At 39.0% G+C, this 19,770-nt stretch overlaps 1 pseudogene; it reads right to left on the minus strand.

The window, feature by feature from the left end:
- Nucleotides 1–16,994: 16,994 nt before the first annotated feature.
- The window catches only part of LOC116100011, a 92,744-nt pseudogene continuing 89,968 nt past the window's right edge, over nt 16,995–19,770 (minus strand).

Consider the following 19,770-nt stretch of genomic DNA (forward strand, 5'->3'; position numbering starts at 1 on the left):
TATCTATCACTACCCCAGTTGTCAATTCCCCTCCCCCACTACTGACCGCTTGCCCCCTTGATCATACAAAAATGATCTTTGGAAATCAGAACCAAGGTCTCTCAACACTTTCACACTGAAAAGGAAAAAAAAAAAATTCAGCAGGAAACTTGCCCACATAAGCTTGGGATTGAAAGAGTTAAATTTGAGACCAGCCAGAGAGGATTATTGAAAACCACAGGGGCCAGGCCTGTGAATACAGATGTAAATACAGATCAAAGTAAACTGTTAGGAGAGCAGCAGGTCAGATAGAAGCTATTAGCCCAGACCAGGGAAGTGCAAGGCATGGAGATAGGAGATGCTGTAACCAAGGTCAGTGGATCATAAACCGCGAAAATAAGGGATGTGCTCAGAACCCAGGCGCCTGGGATGTGTTCAGGCGGACACTGAGTGATGAATCGTGGGCCATTTGGTTTGCTTAAGTGTTAGCTAAGGGTCATTATGAACTTTGAATAGCACTTTTTCCCCCTCCCCTTTTCTAGGACTTTCACTCCCTTATTTAGGAATTTTCAACCCTAACCTACACGAACTACATTTAATAACCAATCATGTATAGCCACCCCGACTTCTTTGTTCCCTCAGACCTTTTTCCCTATAAAAACCCCTAAACCCTTCAGCTCAGCGCGATTCCTTGTCTCCTGAGATTGGGGGTTTGCCCAGAGCGCTCCGAAATAAAAACCTCATGTGCTTTTGCATCAAGGCGGCCTCTCGTGTTTCACTGGGTGCGCGTCTCCTGGGACTTGGGTGAGGGTCCCTTTCGAAGGGTCTTTCAACACCAACCCCGAAAACCTGTTATGCATCATCTCTCTCAACATTTTCCAAGAGCTTCCCAAATCATCCATGTTCCTAAAATATTTCAATTCCAAAACCCAACTGAACACCCCAGGAAGGATTATTCTGATGTAACAAACGTCTCTCAAATTGGGTTTTTCCTGATACAACCAGATCCTGCTTTCAAATAACAGTTGTTCCCCAATTAAATTTATATAGCCAATCTAAATTTTCCTGACTCTTTTAAAGAACTCTCAGACTCCAGATATGTACTCCTGCTAACCAATAGACTACACTTTCCTGCATATTTCCTATGCCTTAGGGTGAGATCTACCCCCTTTCCCTGGGATCTCCCCACTTTCATGGCCCTCTTCTTGGCCTTGGTACTCCTCTTTCTAACTATCAGGACCATAAACCTAAAAGATTCAAATATATTTCTAAGATAAAATAACCCCCCCCAAAATTTCTCCTAACCTACTTAACATTACCTATGTCCCTTGTCTATCTGTCCCAGCAGTTTTCAAATAAACTACAGACAGCACTAGCACCATTCATTCTTTGGAATCTATATCCTGGTCCAGTCTCACAGACTACATTTTCTTGTGGTACAACAAATGAAACAGCCTGCTCTTCCTGATTTGGGAACCCAGCTCCTTTGAGTACCTTATCAACAATGCACCAATTTCAGCATGAAGCATCTAGTGAGAACAATGCCTACTTAACATGTAGTGATCCAATAATAAAACAAAAACCTTTTAATAAAGGGACACTCTGTCCAGCTTGAGCATGGGAGCATGTCTTTAACAGCTTTCCCCTTCTCCCCATTCACCCTGCCTTGGTAAAAATTGTCTCAGGATTTCCCCTGTACTATTACATTAGTACAGAGAAGGCCTGTGATTGGACAGGGAAAAGGGAGGAGCCTATGGCTCCCTGGTTGCTGGCACTAGCGCGGGAAAGTTCTGGTTCACATTTCTAATATTTCCCACAACAACAACAACAACAGCAATAACAACAAAAAATCATTAGATTGTATTGGTAAATGTAGCTCCCAAGGTCTCTTTTCTTCTTTGGCCACTGCCTCCTCCTGAGGCTGACTACTAAGTTCAAGCTATCAAAATATTGAAGTCCAGAAATCAAATGCCCACTTTGTCTCATCTGATTAGCCTGTCCTATCAAAATTAGACACTTCATTCTACACTGTTTTCCCCATGTAACTTTATAAGCTGCCATTTTCCTACATGCCATGTCTGTCTCCTTTCTATCCAGAGACAATTCTTTGTCCCACTCTGTGACAAATACTCCTTGACTATTTTCCCTGTCTCCTTTCTCCCCTCTCATTTGTTCCCTTCCCCTTGTCCTTCTTTCCCTATGTTCTGTCTCTGTCACTGCTTTTAATCCTCTGGGACAATTAGTAATTCACCTTAGTGCTGAGAACTTGGTCTTGGGAGTCCTGAGCCATATTTTTCCTTTCAAGGGCCGCATGTTTCATCTCAGTCAGGGCACTGTTGGCAAAGGATAGGACATAAAAGTTGGGTCATTACCAGGTCCTTTGCTGTCCTAAAGATAAGAGTGATATGGTCACTATACTTTTGGTTGTCTTATTTTGTCTCCCTGTGAAAAAAGCCTAAAATCCCTATGTGTCAGGACTTTAGTCATGGAAATGAAGAAAGACTGGAACCAGGGAGCTCATAGCCAATCTATGCATTGAGACCCAATCCACCTTCGAGGTAGATTTATGTAAAATACCTCTGGGGATGTGGATTCACTGATGAAGAGAAAGGGCTCCTGTTTATCCAGTACTATGAATTCCTGGCTGACTCTCTCCCGATAGCTCTGAGCTGCTAGAAGCCAGGCAAATACCATAGTTCTTGATGCTATGGTGAAATTGAGTCCTCTTGGGGACCCATTGATCCCTTTATAGTCATATAAAGGAAACCCTCAGCACCCTCCTGTGGTCATAAGCAGTACAATCCAAAATCCATAAAGATTAGGGCCTGGCATGAAGCTAAAGATCATTATTTAGAAGTTGGTAGAATATGGAGAGTCAGACATAGGCAGCAAATTTACTTTTCAGGAGAAACTGCCCCTAGAGTCATCCAGCCTATTGGCCTAAACAAACTCATCTTGTTACCACTCAAATATGAACCCTTTATGATGACAAGGTCTAAAACTCCAGTTTCCCCAGGAACATCTTTGGTAACCTCAAAGGTAAAGGTCCATAATGCAGTGGAAGACAGTCAGAGCTCATGATGCTAGAAAGAATATATCAATCTTTAATAATTCTCAACTGGACATAGGTTTGGACTGCTGGCTGTGCCTGGACCCTAAGCCACAATGACGTGTTGGAAATTAAACTTATCAAATAATAAATTCCATTTCCAACCCTAACAACTATAAGTAAGACTAACTTAAGCTTCCCCTGAGGCACTTTAAGAGAAGGTGCCTATTTAATATCACCAAGATATCTCCTAGATGATTTACCCTGTGAAGATTATTGTAGTGTTAGACACCATATAGGAAAGTCTGTGGCAAACAAGTAAGTTTACTGGAGGTGGTCCACCATTTTGCATGACTATGATGGATGTGCTTTAAGATGCAGGGACCTCAAAAACTTCACCCCAGGGTTGCTTCTTGCTGCTGATATGCCTTTTCTGCCACTATTACATAGCCTAATGATTACTGAGCATCAGCAGACCCTATTAGTCAGATCTCCTGCAGAATCAATATAAAGATGTACTTTCATGTATTAATGCTGTGTAAATGACTTTCATATTTGATGATTGTGATTTTATAGAATTCCAAAATTGATACAAATTATCTCAAGCACCCTATGGAATAAAAGCTGTAAATGGAGATCTGTATGAGGGGCTAATTGCACTAGGAAAAGAAAGCAGGCTTAGAACAAATTTATAATCAAGGAAAACATTTCTTCTAGGTTAAGAGTGAGGCTAATGTCTGGTAACTAAAGATTATAAAGTGGGAATAGGCATTTTATTGTAGATTGAAGGACAGAAAATAAATGATGGACTAGCTTATCTATACAAGACTTCAAAATAATAAAACACAAGGCAGATGATTTGTCTCTTGACAAAACTGTGCTAACTCATGACATAAAAATTATTGCTTTTAACTTATAATGAACTTATTGAACTAGAAAAAGATAATGGATGTTTAGTGAGGTACTAGTCTTAATGGAAAGACATGCAAATAATTCTGCTGTAATTCCTTAAAGCTTATTGATCTATTACATGGACTACTGCCTTAAACTTACGATGAACTTATGGAATGATAAAATGCTTAAAAAACAAACAAACTATGTGATCAATTATCCTGAGAAGGTATAAAAACCAAAAACAACAATAAAGTGGTGGTATAGCCTTATCTACTTCATCCAGTATGCCATATGGGTATCTATTTGTGCCTCTGCCCCCTTCCCCCTTCTGAGCATCTCACCTGGCAAGTGAGTCATCCCTGAGTCAAAAAAAACCCAAGTAACTAAATTTCTTTTCCCCTGTTGCTCTCAGTAGGAGTTAATTGCCAGAAGCCAATAGCTGTTGGCTCCTGAGTAACAAGAGGGAATTAGATTGTCAGAAGTCATCAGCTTTTGATCCTGATTGCAAATGCCACTCTTTTGCCTTCCCTGGGTACCTGAATGCTGAGCAGGACCTGGGCACTGTATTCAGACACATCAGTATACTAGGAATGGCAGTCAAGTGTATTTCAGACCTAGAGACTACCTACCTTTCACTAATAGCTTAACTTCTGAATCTGCATTGAAGGAAAACCAACATCTTTTACTGTCTCATACATGTTAAATTACATGAGTTCATCTACAATGAAGAAGGGCCCAACTAAATATAGGACCTAGATCCCTCATGTGATGTGTGCTGTCTCCATTCACATTCCCCTGTTGGTTGGAGCAGGCATGGCAGGCCCCATGCAGTTTAAATATCAACCCTATTTATGGGGTTTAGAACCAACGAGAAATTCAGTGTTCTCGTAGACATACTTTGGAGCAATTTGGAAAATTCTGCTTCCCATCTGGAAGCCCAGTTTGACTCCTTAGCTGAGGTTGTTCTTCTGAATTGAAGAGAATTGGACATCTTCTTTATGAGACAAGGAGATCTCTGCATGACACTGGGAGAAACTTGTTGTTTCTATGCCAATCAGTCAGGAATAATTAGATAAAATTTAGCCATGGTCAAAACCAACCATTAGAGAAAAAAGAAAGAATGCATTAAGAATCTAACAACTGGTATCAATCTTTGTTGTTTGTCCTGGTTTACTTACAGATATGGCTAGGTAATTAATTCTATTGCTCCTATTCTCAGTATAGGACCCTGCTTGCTCAATTGCCTACTTAGCTATGTAAGACAGAGAATAAATTCTGTTAAAACATTAGTGCTAAGGAGATGGTATAACCTCTTGTGCTAAGGTGAATTTATGTGTTGACCATGCCCATAGAAACTCTGGGGAATGTAATAGGCCTCCCAGGGTTTAGTAGGTCACTAGGTGTTATCACAACTGACACTATGATGGAAGTACCATTCAGGTCTTGGAACCCAGCCTGTCGATAACACTGCTTTCTGAAATGTGAACCAAAACCTAATCCACCAAAGTTCATAGTTGAGGAAAAGTCTCTACTTGTACTAATATTGTTTTTTGGCTTTGTAGTTTGTAGTTTGCTTCTGGCTAACTGTTCTTTCTGAATGAGGTATGTTAACCAAGTATGTAGTTTTATGCTCAAAAGCTCATCCTGGGAAAGATGGGACTACACTGGGGTCCTGAACAGGCAGTTTAGTTGCCAGGTGGCTAATAAGGCATTTTATTGCCTTGAACCTGTATCTGAGTGTTCTTCTTTGGTGAGTAGTTCACAACACCTGAGCAAGGAGATAACAAGAAATAATCAAGCTCAGAGCTGAAATCAATAAAGTAGAAACAAGCAAACAAACAAGCAAACAAAAAACTTTCAAAGAATCAATGAAACAGGTAGTTGGCTCCTTGAGAAAATCAACAAGATTTGCAAATCCTTAGCTAAATTGACTAAAAGACACCAGAAAAATGTAAATTAACAAAATTAGAGACAAAATGGGTATATAGCAACAGTCAAGGAAGAAATCCAGGACTAATAAGGACATACTTTAAAAATCTGTAGTATATCTATTTGGAAAACTTAAAAGACATGGATAAATTTGTTGACACATATCACTTATTAAAGTTAAGTTAAGATCAGACAGGCATTTAAATAGACCTATAATCCCTAGAAAAAAAGAAGCAGTAATTAAATGTCAACCAACTAAAAAAGGCCCAGAGTCAGATTGATTTAAAACAGAATTCCACCAGACTTTTAAAGAAGAGTTAATGACAATACTCCTCAAAGTATTACATAAAATATTAACAGCAGAAACATTGTATAATTTTTTCATGAACAAGGCCACAATTATTCTGATATACCTAACACACAACAAAGAACGATCATTACTAACAAATTTTCCTTATGAACTATAGATGTGAAAATTCTCAAACTGGATTGTAAGAACAATCAAAGATCATCAACCATGATCAAGTAGGTATCATATTAGAGATATAGTGATGGTTCAAGATGTATAAATCTAATCAATGTTATCCACCAGATAAACAGACTAAAAGGACAAAATTGTGTGATCATCTCATTAGATGAAAAAATGCATTTGGAAAAAAAATTCAACATCCATTCATGATGAAAGTCAACATAAGAAAGGAAGGTTACAGCTAAAACTCTGCCAACATCAACCTAAATAGAGAGAAACTCAAACCATTTCTGCTAAAATCAGGAACAAGATGAGGTTTTCCACCCTCTCCATACCTTGAAGGCTTATCTAGAGCAATAAGACAACAGAAGGAGATCACAAAGATACAAATAGGAAAGGAAGAAGGCAAAATACCTTCATTTGCAGAAGACATGACAGTATATACAAGTGAGTCTCAAAATTCTGTTGGGAAGGCCCTACAGACGATAAGCACTTAGAAGATGGAGAGATCTCCCATGCTCATGGATCAGTAGTATTAATATAGTAAAAATGACCATCGTATATAAAGCAATCTACAAATTGCATGCAATCCCTATGAAAAGTCCAACACAATTCTTCACAGATTTTGAAAGGACAATCTTCAGCTTCATACTGACACATAAAAATGTGTGATAGTTAAACCTTCATGAACAATAAAAGAACTGGAGGAGGTATCGCTATCTGTGATCTCAAATTGTACTATAAATTTTAGTGATACAAACAGCATGGTGTTGGCCACAAAACCAAAACCAAACCTGCTGATCATCAGAATCAAATTAATGACAGAGATGTAAGTCTACATGTTTATGAGCATCTGACATTTTTAAATGATTTATTTTTATATGTATTCATGTTTTACCTGTACGTGTGTCTGTGTTAAAATGCCAGTCTTCTGGAACTAGAGTCACAGATAGATGTGAGCTGCCACAAGAGTGCTGGGAATTAAACTGGGGTCCTTAGGAAGAGTAGCCAATGCTTGCTCGTAGCGGCTGAGCCATTTCTCCAGCCTCTGCACTCCTGATATTTGATAAAGAATCTATAAATACACACCAGAAAAAAGCCAGCATCTTCAAACTGTCTTCATTAGAAAAATGCAAATACATTCATACTTATCAGTCTGCATAAAAGTTAGTTTTACATGGATCAAAGACCTCAGTATAAAATCAGATACACTAAACTTGATAAATGCAAGAGTGATGAATAACCTTGAATTCATTGGCACAGCAAAAGACTTTCTGAACAGCTCATGCTTAGCATAGGCAGTAAGATAAATATTAATAAATGTCACCCTATGAAGCTGAGAATCCTCTGCACATTGTCTGTCATTTAGACAAAGTGGTAGTAGACTACAGAATGGGAGTTTTGTTTGTTTTGCTATCTGTGTATATGCTAGAGTGTTAATAATTAAAATACATAAAGAAAGACAAATATGGTCAATATTCTTAGTTATCAGTGAAACGCAAATCAAAACCACATTAAGTTTTCTTTTTACAGTAGTCAGAATGGCTAAAATAGATTTTAAAAACACACCAAAACAAAAACCCAACAGTTTGTGCTGGTGAGGATTCAAGGGGAGCACTCACTATTGCTGAATGTGAACTTGTACAGCCACTATGGGAATCATTGTGAAGGTTCTCAGGACTCTAGTAATCAGTTTATTTTAAGACCTACCTATACTCATACATGGATATACTCAAATGTGCATATACTCAAAGACTCGACATTCTATAACAGAGACACTTGCTCAACCATTTTCACTAGTGCTCTATTCATAATTGCCAGAAATCAGAAACAGCCTAGATATCCATCAACAAAATGGATCAGGAAAATATGGTACATTTGTACAATGGCATATTACTTAGCTATTGAAAAAGAAAAATAATGCAATTGGCAAGTAAATGGATGGAGCTAAAAATAAATTGTCCTGAATGAGGTAACCCTGACTCAAAAAGACAAATATGTTGTGTATTTGATCATATGTAGATATTAGCTGTTAAGTCCTCAGTAAGCAGGCCATAATTCTTATAACCACAAAAGCTAGGCTTGAATAAGGAACTACAGGGGAGAAAAGAATCTTCCTAGGAAAGGAAAATAGACTAGATACTTAGAGTTGGAGGGGACTGCGGGACTGTAAGGGAAGATCAAACAGGGAGAGGGGATAAAAAAGGAGAGTGAGAAAGGGATTGTGTGGAGGGACAGCTAAACTTATGGGGTATTTGGGGAGTTGTATGGAAGCCTCTTACAGCAGATGCTTCTTGAAATAAGCATGTATGAAATAAGTCTAAGTGGAATAACCAAATAACAGGGGGGAATAGGCCTCAGCTAGGCACCTCTTGTCACCAAATGAAACTCCAGTTCTGTAAATAGGTTTCATCTAATCAAGTTGTTAGCTAAAGGGGCCCCATGGAAACCCCGAAACAATTCAGACAATTTCCAAGGCTATAGGTTGCTTTTCACAAACTGATGGTAAGGCCCAATTGCTGAAAGCTGCACTTACATAACTTACTGAACACAGAGTATTCACACTTTTGCTTACCTAGAGCCTTCACCTCTACTGACTAGTGTTCATGATAATGAAAGGTACTATGTATGCTACCAGAGGAGAAAGGTGACCACTAGCCTACAGACAAATCCTTTAATCTACAATGGTGACTGGCCTTTAAGATAAACTGATACAGGCCGGAGAGATGGCTCAGATGTCAAAGGCTAGGCTAACAACCAAAATTATAAGATAAAATGATGTAATAGTACCACAAAAGTCGTGGAAGTTTCCAACTACTATCTGATTGGATTCAAGTCCTCTTTTATAAAATGGAACCCATGTTCAGGTGGCCAATATCTTGGGATTAGATAGGTCATGGACCTAGGGAAAAGGTAAATATTGCTGTTCTGCTAAAAGAACACAGCAACAAAATGAGACCTAATCAAAATTTGCGATGCTGTGTCCTGCTAAGCTACCACCAGAGAAGACTCATCGTGTTGTAAATGGGAACAAATATAGAGACTGACAACTGGATCATGTTCAGAGAATGAAGGACCTTGACATACTCAGCCTTAAATGGATAATATACATCAAATCTTTTCCCTCAGGTCTCAATGAACTCTGCAGAAGAGGAGGCAGAAAGATTGTAAGAGCCAATGAGGATAAAGACCACCAAGGAAACAAGTCCTTGTAGACACAACAGGACTGAGGCACATATGAGCTCACAGAGACTGGAGCAGCATGCTCAGGGCCTGTACAGGTCCAAGTTATATGGGGGGTCACAGCACTGAGAGTGAAAGTGAACACAACAAGCTCCCATCCCTAATTCAGAAGCTATCTCCCACCAATATCCACTTGCAAAGAAAAAAGCATTTTTCTTCATTGGCCTTACTAGGTACACAAGTCACACAACTAGAACTTATGCCCAGCAGTAGATGACCAACAGAAAATACGCTCAAGGTATTTTAAGATGTATTTTTGTCACATAGTGGTTTGTCTCTCTCTCTTTTTTTTAACTCGCAGGTCTTTTGCTTATATATCAAGGTTTCTGATTTTGTGTTTTTGTGGGATTTCTGTGTGCAAATGTGTGTCTCTGCATCTGTATGTATTTACTGTGTTTTACTCTGTTTTTGCTTTGTTTTTGGCTTTGTCCAATTATGGTTTGTTTGTTTTTTCTTACTAAATTAAATTATTAAATTATTTTTAATATTCTTATTGTTTTATAATGAGAGAGAGAGGAAAAAAGGGTGTGAATTAACATGGGTAGGAAATTGAGAAGGATTTGGAAGCATTTGGGGGAGGGAAACTGCAATTAACATATGTATGACAAAAATCTATTTTCATTAAATGAAAGGAAAATAAATAAAAAATAAAAAGAAAATTGTTAAGACAATTACTATTCAAAAATAAACTTAAAAATTATTTTGATATCATAATATAATTATACTTTTACCTTCCCATATGCCCTCCAAAACTTTATATGTATGTATGCATTCTCTCCTTCTTCCCTTTCAAATTCATGTTGTATTTTGCATTGTTATTGAATGCAAACATAGATATGTCTAAATAGATCCCACTCAGTTGGTATAATGTTACTTGTATGCATGTTTTCAGGGCTGACCATTTGGCATTGGATAATCAATTGGTGTGTTCTTCCCTCTCAGCATTCCTTAATTGCCTGCAGTTCTTTATGTGGGTTGAACCTCAATTGACCATTCTATTTTGTGAATTTAAAGTAATTAATTAGCACATATAAGTTTAATGTTAACACTTATGCACTGAATGGCTTCTGTCATCTTTCTATTTCTTTCTGTTCATAAGTCTGAGGCATATTTTCAACCTTTAAAAGGAAACATATTTCTATAAATTTCACTTTAAACCATGATGCAACATCACCCCTAGGAGACTATTTCTATTCTTCTCAGAAAGACTGGGCATCTGTGCATTAAAAGACAAGTGCATCATGTTCAGCTTAGAGAAGCAGTAGTTCACTGAGGTTGGGTAATGGACATGGGTAATGGACGTGCTCTTAGGTTCATGCATTACAGAAAAGTTCTTGACACTAATGTAGATAATTTCTCACAAAACTGTGTTGAAAAATACAAAAATAACAAAATGTCATGAAATTATCTCCCCAGATTACCTCTGCCTCACTGCCCTTGGACTGTCTGCTTTGACAATCTGACATGGTAGAGAAACTAGATGAATGTAGATCATAAAGAATAGTGTATTGTGAGGTAAAATACATAGGTTTGGACCAAAACCAGACTACATTCAATATTATCCTTGAAGCCTCAGTGTTGTTTTAATTCATACATACATAGTTACAAGAGCAATGATCTCAAAGACATACTTATCCTAATACCCTAATATTTTATGCAGGCTACCCTACATAAAAAGAACTTTTTGGATGTGATTTAAAGACATTAAATGGAGATGGAGAGGTATTTCTTAAACAACTGAATGGTCTGACCTAGTCATGGGGTACCTCAATAGAGAAGAGAGGGCAGTAGAGAAAAAGCTTAAGAGATGCTACACTATTGGTACTTAAGACGGAGGAAGGAACCCTTGCCATGGAAAGCAGGTGGCCTAGGCCTTGTGTACCTAGAGACCTAGGCCAAGAAAGAGTTTGCCCTTAAGTATCCAAAAAGAACATGGTCCTATGTAAATTTTAGTCCAATGAGATCTCTTTTGAACCTCTGGCCTTCAAAACTGAAATGATAGATCAATGTTGCCCTTGTTTAAAACTTTTATATATACATTTAGATTTATTTATTTTATTGTATATGAGTTTTGCCTGCACACACACACACACACACACATACACACACACACACACACACAACATGTGCATACCTGGTACCTGCAGAGGTTACAACAGGGCACTGGATCCCCTGGGACTTGACTTGAATTAGGGAAGGTTATGGCCCACCATGGTGTGTTAGGAAGGTCCCTCCTCATTGTGGCTACGGATCTAAAATGTCAAGTAATAATAGTGTTAGATTCCAGCGTGGGTCCCCCACTCAAGAAGAAACAGGAGGGAGATCGCTGTAAATTACATGAGGTTTATCATAGCCAGTATACTGGGGTCGTCCTGCATTCAGAGCAAAGGGGATGACCAGGAACAAAAGCACACACACTTTTTATACCTTTCAGTACATAGGTTTACAGCATGAGTTGGTTATCTCTCATTGGTGGAGCCCATTGTCTTTTGTTCTCATTGACCTTTATGCCCCAGGTGAGGGGGAGATACAGATTGCACATAGGAGGGGTCGGGGTGGGGGGGAGGTTCACCCTCCTGGGGATGTCTCCTAGAACCGGGCATTACTCCCCACAATTAGGGCATCTTCTGGGGACTGATGTTTGCCTTATAAACTCTTCTGAAGCTCTGTCTTTAGGGTTAATGGAGATTCCTTGCTCCTTGGTATTTTTATGAGGTGTCCCTATTTGCTCAATTTTTACAATAGCAAGCAAGATTATATACTGAACTCAGTCCAAGGGGTTCATTGTGCTTAGATTATTTTTTAAATCTCTGGTCAATTCATCAGTGTTCCAAGTATCCAAATGACTTTTGCTGATATCTGAAATTTCTGCTTTTAATCGTTCCATATCATGAGAAATATATGTATCCTTCCACACTCCCTGCAAACGAGCCTTAGTTTTTTCCCAATCCATAGTTGAGTTACAGGGTAATGGTGTAACATAAATATAATGAAATGAGGTATGGCACTTAGTAGCTAACCTAACTTACAAACAACATAGCATATGGATAAGAGACACAAGTTATAGGGGAGCTAGTTCGAGCTTTGAGTTTCTTTTTAAAAATCATAATAGCAGCAACAAATCCAAACAGTTCTGGTTGAACAGCAGTAGCACTAGCATTTCTTGTTGTAGTCTGTGGTGGATGTAACTTCTCTATTTCTGCTGTCAGCACCTGCTTTCCCTGTTTTTCTCCCTCCTCTTCTCAGCGAGTCTTTGTGAGCAGGAGAGGCAGGGCTGGTTGGACCAGTCTTTCTGGGATCTAGATTGCGGTCTCTGTATTATGTGAAAAAACATAAATACACCCTCTTCTTAAGGTAATTAAAACATCTGGGCCTTTTCTACGTTCCAGTAAAAAAGGATTATTCCATTTCACCTAGGCATAATGCCTGGTTGTAGGGTACCATAGATTTTTCAGAGAGCTCTTTGGCATCTACATTTTTTAAAATAAAAAGCATGATTAAAATAATGTGCACAGGGATATAAGTCTCCCTTTTCTGTTTAAAAGCCAAACTTTTGAGTGCAATGTGCACATTCAACAATTATTTGTCTCTGAGAAAATTAAGAAATCCCAGTAATATGGGCAACATTCATTTGTTGACAAAACATCACAAATGCTTGACTGTAATAGTTCCATAATCTGTTCCAATCTAATTAAGGAACATCAAGCATAGAAAATTAATATAGGTAATGATTACATTTTTTGTTGCTTTTCTTGTTAAGGTAATTGTAACGAGAAAGTCTGAAAAGGTATCAATAGTTACATGTGCATATTCTATCTTTCTTTTTTAAAATCAGAAAATATTCTTTAAAAATACCAAATTATCATCACAAGCCATTACTATTTTGATGATGTAAAGATTAAGATTATCGGGGCTGGTGAGATGGCTCAGCGGGTAAGAGCACTGACTGCTCTTCCGAAGGTCCTGAGTTTGGATCCCAGCAACCACATGGTGGTTCACAACCACCCGTAATGAGATCTGACGCCCTCTTCTGGTGCATCTGAAGACAGCTACAATGAATTACGCCAGAGCGAGCAGGCCAGCAGAGGTCCTGAGTTCAATTCCCAGCAGCCACACACATGATGGATCACGGCCATCTGTACAGCTACAGTGTACTCATACACATAAAATAAATAAAATAAATCTTTAAAAAAAAAAGATTAAGATTATCTGGCCAAACAACCTCTTAAATACACAATAAATTTATATAAAATAGGTTAGCTAGATTGTAATGCTTTTACAAGTTCCATAACCTCATTGACTTTTTATAAATTTTAAGTTTAAATTTTATTTTGAACCACACCTGGATAGAACTGTGATGATGCTTTTTTTTTTTTTTTTTTTTTTTTTTTTTTTTTTTTTTTTTTTTTTTTGGTTTTGTTTTGTTTTGTTTTTAAAAAAAAAAACAATTCCCTGGAGATAAGGGAGAGGCAAAACCAGGAAGACTTGCCTAGGCATAGTTTGTGAAGCAAAAGGAATGCCTCTCAGACCTTACTGAGGCATCTCTGCTTTTGTATTAACTCAAAGGTAAATATTTCTGTCTGAGCATACCACTCGAGTTACACCCAAAGATCATACCTCCTGTAGTGTGGTCAGAATCCAAGGGAAATTTTGCTGTTTATCTCTGTTCCCTTTTCAAGCAGATTTTTACTTAAAACATTTTTTATAACCTTGGTGCTGTAAAAGCATTGCTTGTTACAAAAAAGAAACTCCACTTGAGTGTCTCTGAACTGTTTTTAGGGCACAAACTCCTTTGAAACAATTTATCAAGAGCCTGTTTGATACCAAATAAATTTTCACTGAGATCTCCTTTTCAATCTTAAGTTTTGTTTTTACCACTCTATCTAATTAAGCTCTTTAAAGATGGCAGCAGGCCCATACTGGCCACAGCTATTTTTTAACTTTTACTACTCTTGTAACCATCTTAATTACAAAATACAGGTGAGTTAAGATTCTTACACTTGCGATCAAACTGCAAACTACAGCCAATAGAACACTGTCAATTTTAACTATACTTTCTTGATTTCTTATGTAATATTAGGCAATAACCATAACATTTAGAAAGCAAGACCCAATTTTAAACAATCTACACACTTTAAAATCAATATCAAAAACATTACAATCGCATTACAAAGTGTTTTAAACATCTCCCTGCTTTTGAACTGTAGTTAGCAAGCCTGGGTCATTTTGAAATAACATCTCAGAGTATGCCAGGACTATGGAAAGTAAAATCATGGTATTAACTGATAAGCTACATGGCACAGTGCCTTTACCATTCTCTTCCTAAAGTACCAGGTGATGTTATTTTTTAGCAGGTTATTTAATAATCCATTAAATGATTTATCAGCTTGTCTCACTAGTCTTTTTGCCAGCCACTACCTCATTAGGCTTGGAGACCTCTCTACCTTCACCCTCGGCTCTTTGGCCTTTTTTGGGTGTAAGTTTCAGCCTTCCTGGCTCCTTTGCCCATTCTTCCTCATACCCAATTGGGTCAGAGTTGACTTCGAGGCAGCCCAAGGAAAGCCCGTGTCCAGTGAATAAGTTTAGGGCTTCCCCTCTCAACCTTTAAGTGTATTCTGCACTTCTACCCATTCTTACTCATTTCCTTTTGGATCAGAGGTGACTTCAAGCATCAATTTCAACTTTAAGGCCAAAGGTTCTCATACTAGGAGCATATGAGAAATTTTATTGCCTGGTACAAAGCCCATAATTTAAAGTATAGCTATTATATGATATTAAGCAGCTACTAAACCACTGTTCTGAATTCTACCACCTGGTGTATGGCCTGCAACTTAAGCCATGGCCTGTAGATTGTGCTAAGTGGCTATTAAACTCTAGCTGAAGTCCATCTGCCAAGATTTCAGCCATCTTGGCTGATTCTGAAAAATATGAAAGGTATAAAAAAAGTTTTTTATACCTAACAGACTGAGCAGAACTAAGACCCCTAACAGACTAAGCAGAACTAAGAATGCAGGTTAGCCGGTTCAGAGCTCTGGGTTCCAGGAACTTGGCTAACTCAGAGCCTCAGGGCTCTGGTTCCCAAGACCTGCCCCTCCTGGAAGAACTGCAATGAGGGCAGAACTAGGAATGAAGGTCAACTGGTTCATGAGGCTCTCCACCCTGCTGACCGGTAGAAGATTACATTCCTAAAATGAATATTTTCCCCTCCCTAACTGACTGAATAACTTGGGTTGGAATTCCCCTTACTCCCCCTGGTTTGTGTTTTTTTTCCTTTAAATACCCTACACTTCTTGAGCTAGGGGTTGAACTCCTCTGCCCCTGCGTGGGTTACGAGCTTGGCCCCAGTGCACTGGTTTCCCGATGTGTTTGCAGAAAGATCAGTCTCTCTGGATCTGTGGAGGCAAGCGCCAGGAAGTCCCAATCTAGCAGTTCCTGAGAATGCCCTTAAGTGAGGGAAGCCCTTCAATTACTCTCTGGCATGTAAAACAATTCCGTCTTCTGTGGGACGTTTCTGAGAATTCTATGTTTACAATTAGCAATAGTGCCTGACCTCTGTTGCTAACTCTGAGGACATCCTGTCTGATAAAGCAGCTTCCTTGTGAGAAATTCCAAGCTAACGACAGCTTGGTAATAAATTAGGATATATTGGAATGTTGTGCTGGCCAGGGAACAATGTTTAATCTTAATTTTAACTATTTACGAATCATTTCTTGGGATACCTTTATGCCTGAATAAGAAGGCATGTTGACTATTAGAAAGACTAATCTTGAACACATCTGAGTTAGGAGATGCCAGTGACTGACTGAATACCCAGGAGGCAAGCTCCCTTTGAAGCCATACGCCTCTGGTTCATGATCAGGCCTTTAAGCCTGACACTGCAGACTTTACTGGAGTACATGAGTGGGCATGGCATTGATGGATTTTGATAATGATTTTGGTAGATCAGGAATAGAGGAACTGAAACTGCCTACAGTTTCATGAACTGGGTTCTCTCAGAGGAGGGAACAAGGACCTGAAAGGGAATTCGAAATGTGAGAGAAATTACGAATACCAAGTTGAATTCCAATCAAGGTATTCCATTTCACTCATAGAGGCCAGAATTTATATAGTTAAACCAAAGCGGAAACCAAATCTCTAGGTTACATGATATTTGCATAACATAAACACTGCAGAAAAGGTCAGGTGCCAAAGTCCCCAGCAATTTGGATGTCTTCAGGCAGTAGGCCTGAAGTGTGTGAACTTACAGGTGGCTTCTTCAAAGAAGAACTGACAGTCTGCAGAGAGCTTTTGTTCAAATCCCCAGGTGGGATAGCTGCTTCCAGAAGGAGACTGTCAGAGTTCCAATGACTGAGCTGAGTGGGGAGGTAACAAAGAACAACTGTAGAGAGTAAGTCAGAGCATGTGTTTCTCATGCATGCTTTAGCACATTCCCTAACCTGGATTTACAATTAATGAGCACTGTAAGGTGTAGTTGTTGGGCTTGTTACAAATCCATTTTCTACGTGTGTACCCCTTGCTGCTGCAGATTCCCCTGTCACTCAGGTAGACACATTCTCCTCTTCCTCGGGTGATAACCCTAAAGCAAAAACAAACAATAATTACTGCACAGACTGACATTGCATTCACATACCTTAACTACTTTTATACCTAGCATCTTTTACATCCTCAGGGTTGACCTGAACACCACATTTTTGTCATCCATCCATGTTGAACCCTGAAATGTGCATACAAGAGAATTGACTGGTACTTGCTATCATGTTCAAACAAACTGCTGCTACAGGTGTCCTCACTGAGGGTGATTTTCAGTTCTTCACATATTTTACACATGTATAAAAGTGGGGGAAATCTCACTTCTTAGTAAATTTCTTGGAGGTTTTTAATGATGGACATGACTATATCTGCATTTTACCATTCCAGTTAAATGGCTCCATTCAAAATGGCTTAGCTATGCTCACACACAAGGGCTGTTTCTGGGCTTTTTTGATGATGAGGCATTAGAGAGGTTACCAATAGCCCTGGGGTCACTGCTTCTGTAAAGAGGTGCAGCAGGGCAAGCAGAGGACCAACAAGTCTTACCCATGCCTTGGCTTCCTGGGCTTTGTGGCCCTCACTGCCCATCTGTAGTTCTGACACCAGCAAAGAAAGTTTTCAGTTGGTGATGGAGCAGACAGCATCTCCCCCAGATGCCATTATTATGGTATAGATTTTTGAGCGAAATTATTCTAATTAAATGTGTTGAAAGATGGCCAATAAGTGGAATGACATCCAAAAAACTTAAGTTTGTGATGTTGTGGTGTTTACATCTCTTACAGATACAATGCACACATTTCAGAGTAAATGAACGCAGTATAAGGGGAAAAATTCTGAAAACGTACATGCTGTTATACTCAGTGTTGTCTGTCCACATCCAAGGGTGTTGTGTTGACTCTGTGTAGCCCAATCCAGTGGTCAGAAGCCCCCTTGTATCTCTTCAGAAAATTCTGTCATAATGCAGGTAAAGCAAATACATGTGTCTCTCAGTTTCACATGACCCTTGAGTCTCCATCCTAGAGCCTCCTCTCAGGATGGGAGCATCTTGTAACTGAGGGTCATCAACTTTAGAGCCATAATGACCTTCAGTTTTCAGTGTAAACATTTTACACTCATAACCCAAAATACATTGATGATCACCCGTCCCACTGTGACTTGGAAAGTTTTTTATTTACAATGTCCTTGCCATTTTTTAATACATGCTACATTCAGTATGCAACATGTGAATGCTTGAAGAAAAGCTTACATGACCACAAGGTATCTCAAGAGATTGTATGTCTGACCTGTAAGGTCTTACTATGAGCATTACATGAAAATAGATCTCTGCAATAGCTTAGGGCTCAAGACAAAAGCAATAACATCAGGAAATGGCACAAACTACTTGTACTGGCTATTTTTGTGTGTCAACTTGACACAGGCTGGAGTTATCACAGAAGGGAGCTTCAGTTGGGGAAGTGCCTCCATGAGGTCCAGCTGTGGAGCATTTTCTCAATTAGTGATCAAGGGAGTAGGGCCCCTTGTGGGTGGTGCCATCCCTGGGCTGGAGGTCTTGGGCTCTATAAGAGAGTAGGCTGAGCAAGCCAGGAGAAGCAAGCCAGTAAAGAACATCCCTCCATGACCTCTGTGTCAGCTCCTGCTTCCTGACCTGCCTGAGTTCCAGTCCTGACTTCCTCTGGTGATTAACAGCCATGTGGAAGTGTAAGCTCAATAAACCCTTTCCTCCCAAACTTGCTTCTTGGTCATGATGTTTGTGCAGGAAAAGAAACCCTGACTAAGACACTACTGATCTTCACATATACCCCATCAGCCTGAATGAGTTCTTTCCTCATGCTTTATCTCCAAGCTCTCTATCTTGAGGGAGAACATATTAAATGAAAAACAACAAACCCATTACTTGACCCCTTTCTTACCAGCTCCTCCAAGCTGTCAAATAGAGCTAGATGGGCATCTAGTGCCATGTAGGAGGACTGGCTGAACATCCAGTTTCCCATGTCTTCAGAAAAATAAAAGCATTTACTCCCAAATCCAATCCAGCCACTTGGGCATGTAGCACAGCAAGATTCATAGCTCTCTATGACAGTTTTTTTCTTTTTCACTAAAATGCAAATAGTGATATAAAGTGTAATAAAGAGACATTTCAATGTCTGATCCCTTTGTCTAGCCATCCAAATTTCACTTGTGAGGTGTGTGCTTGCACTGTAGTTTTCCTAACTTATCACGAGGAGATACCTCACAGCATTTGGGTCCTCATCCTTCCAGCAGGGCTCCAAGCAAATTTTTTTTTTTGTCTTTGTATTTTGTGTTTTGAGGTAGAATCTATCTATGTCCCACTGCCTGGCCTTGATCCCACAATGTGTGTGAACTTGCCTTGAGATTGTAATAATCCTCCTGACTCTGCTTCCTGAGTGCTGGGACCAAAGGCACCACACCCTGTGAGGAACTTGTTTCTAGGCTCTCAGCTCCTTGGGACTGTCCCCGATTCCTAGAATCATAAAGCTTTCTTTCTCATAATCCTCTTTCATATTCTCCTTTTCTTTAACAGAAGAAAGGAAACTTCTTACTTGTCTAGATTTTACTATAGAGAAATGCCAGCATGCAAAACATGGCAGGGTCAAATAATTTTTGATACCAACATTTTGATCATAAACTTCCTTTTTTTTTTTTTTTGTTTTTTGTT

This window comes from Mastomys coucha, unplaced genomic scaffold, assembly GCF_008632895.1.
Source record: "Mastomys coucha isolate ucsf_1 unplaced genomic scaffold, UCSF_Mcou_1 pScaffold20, whole genome shotgun sequence".
Lineage (NCBI taxonomy): Eukaryota > Metazoa > Chordata > Mammalia > Rodentia > Muridae > Mastomys > Mastomys coucha.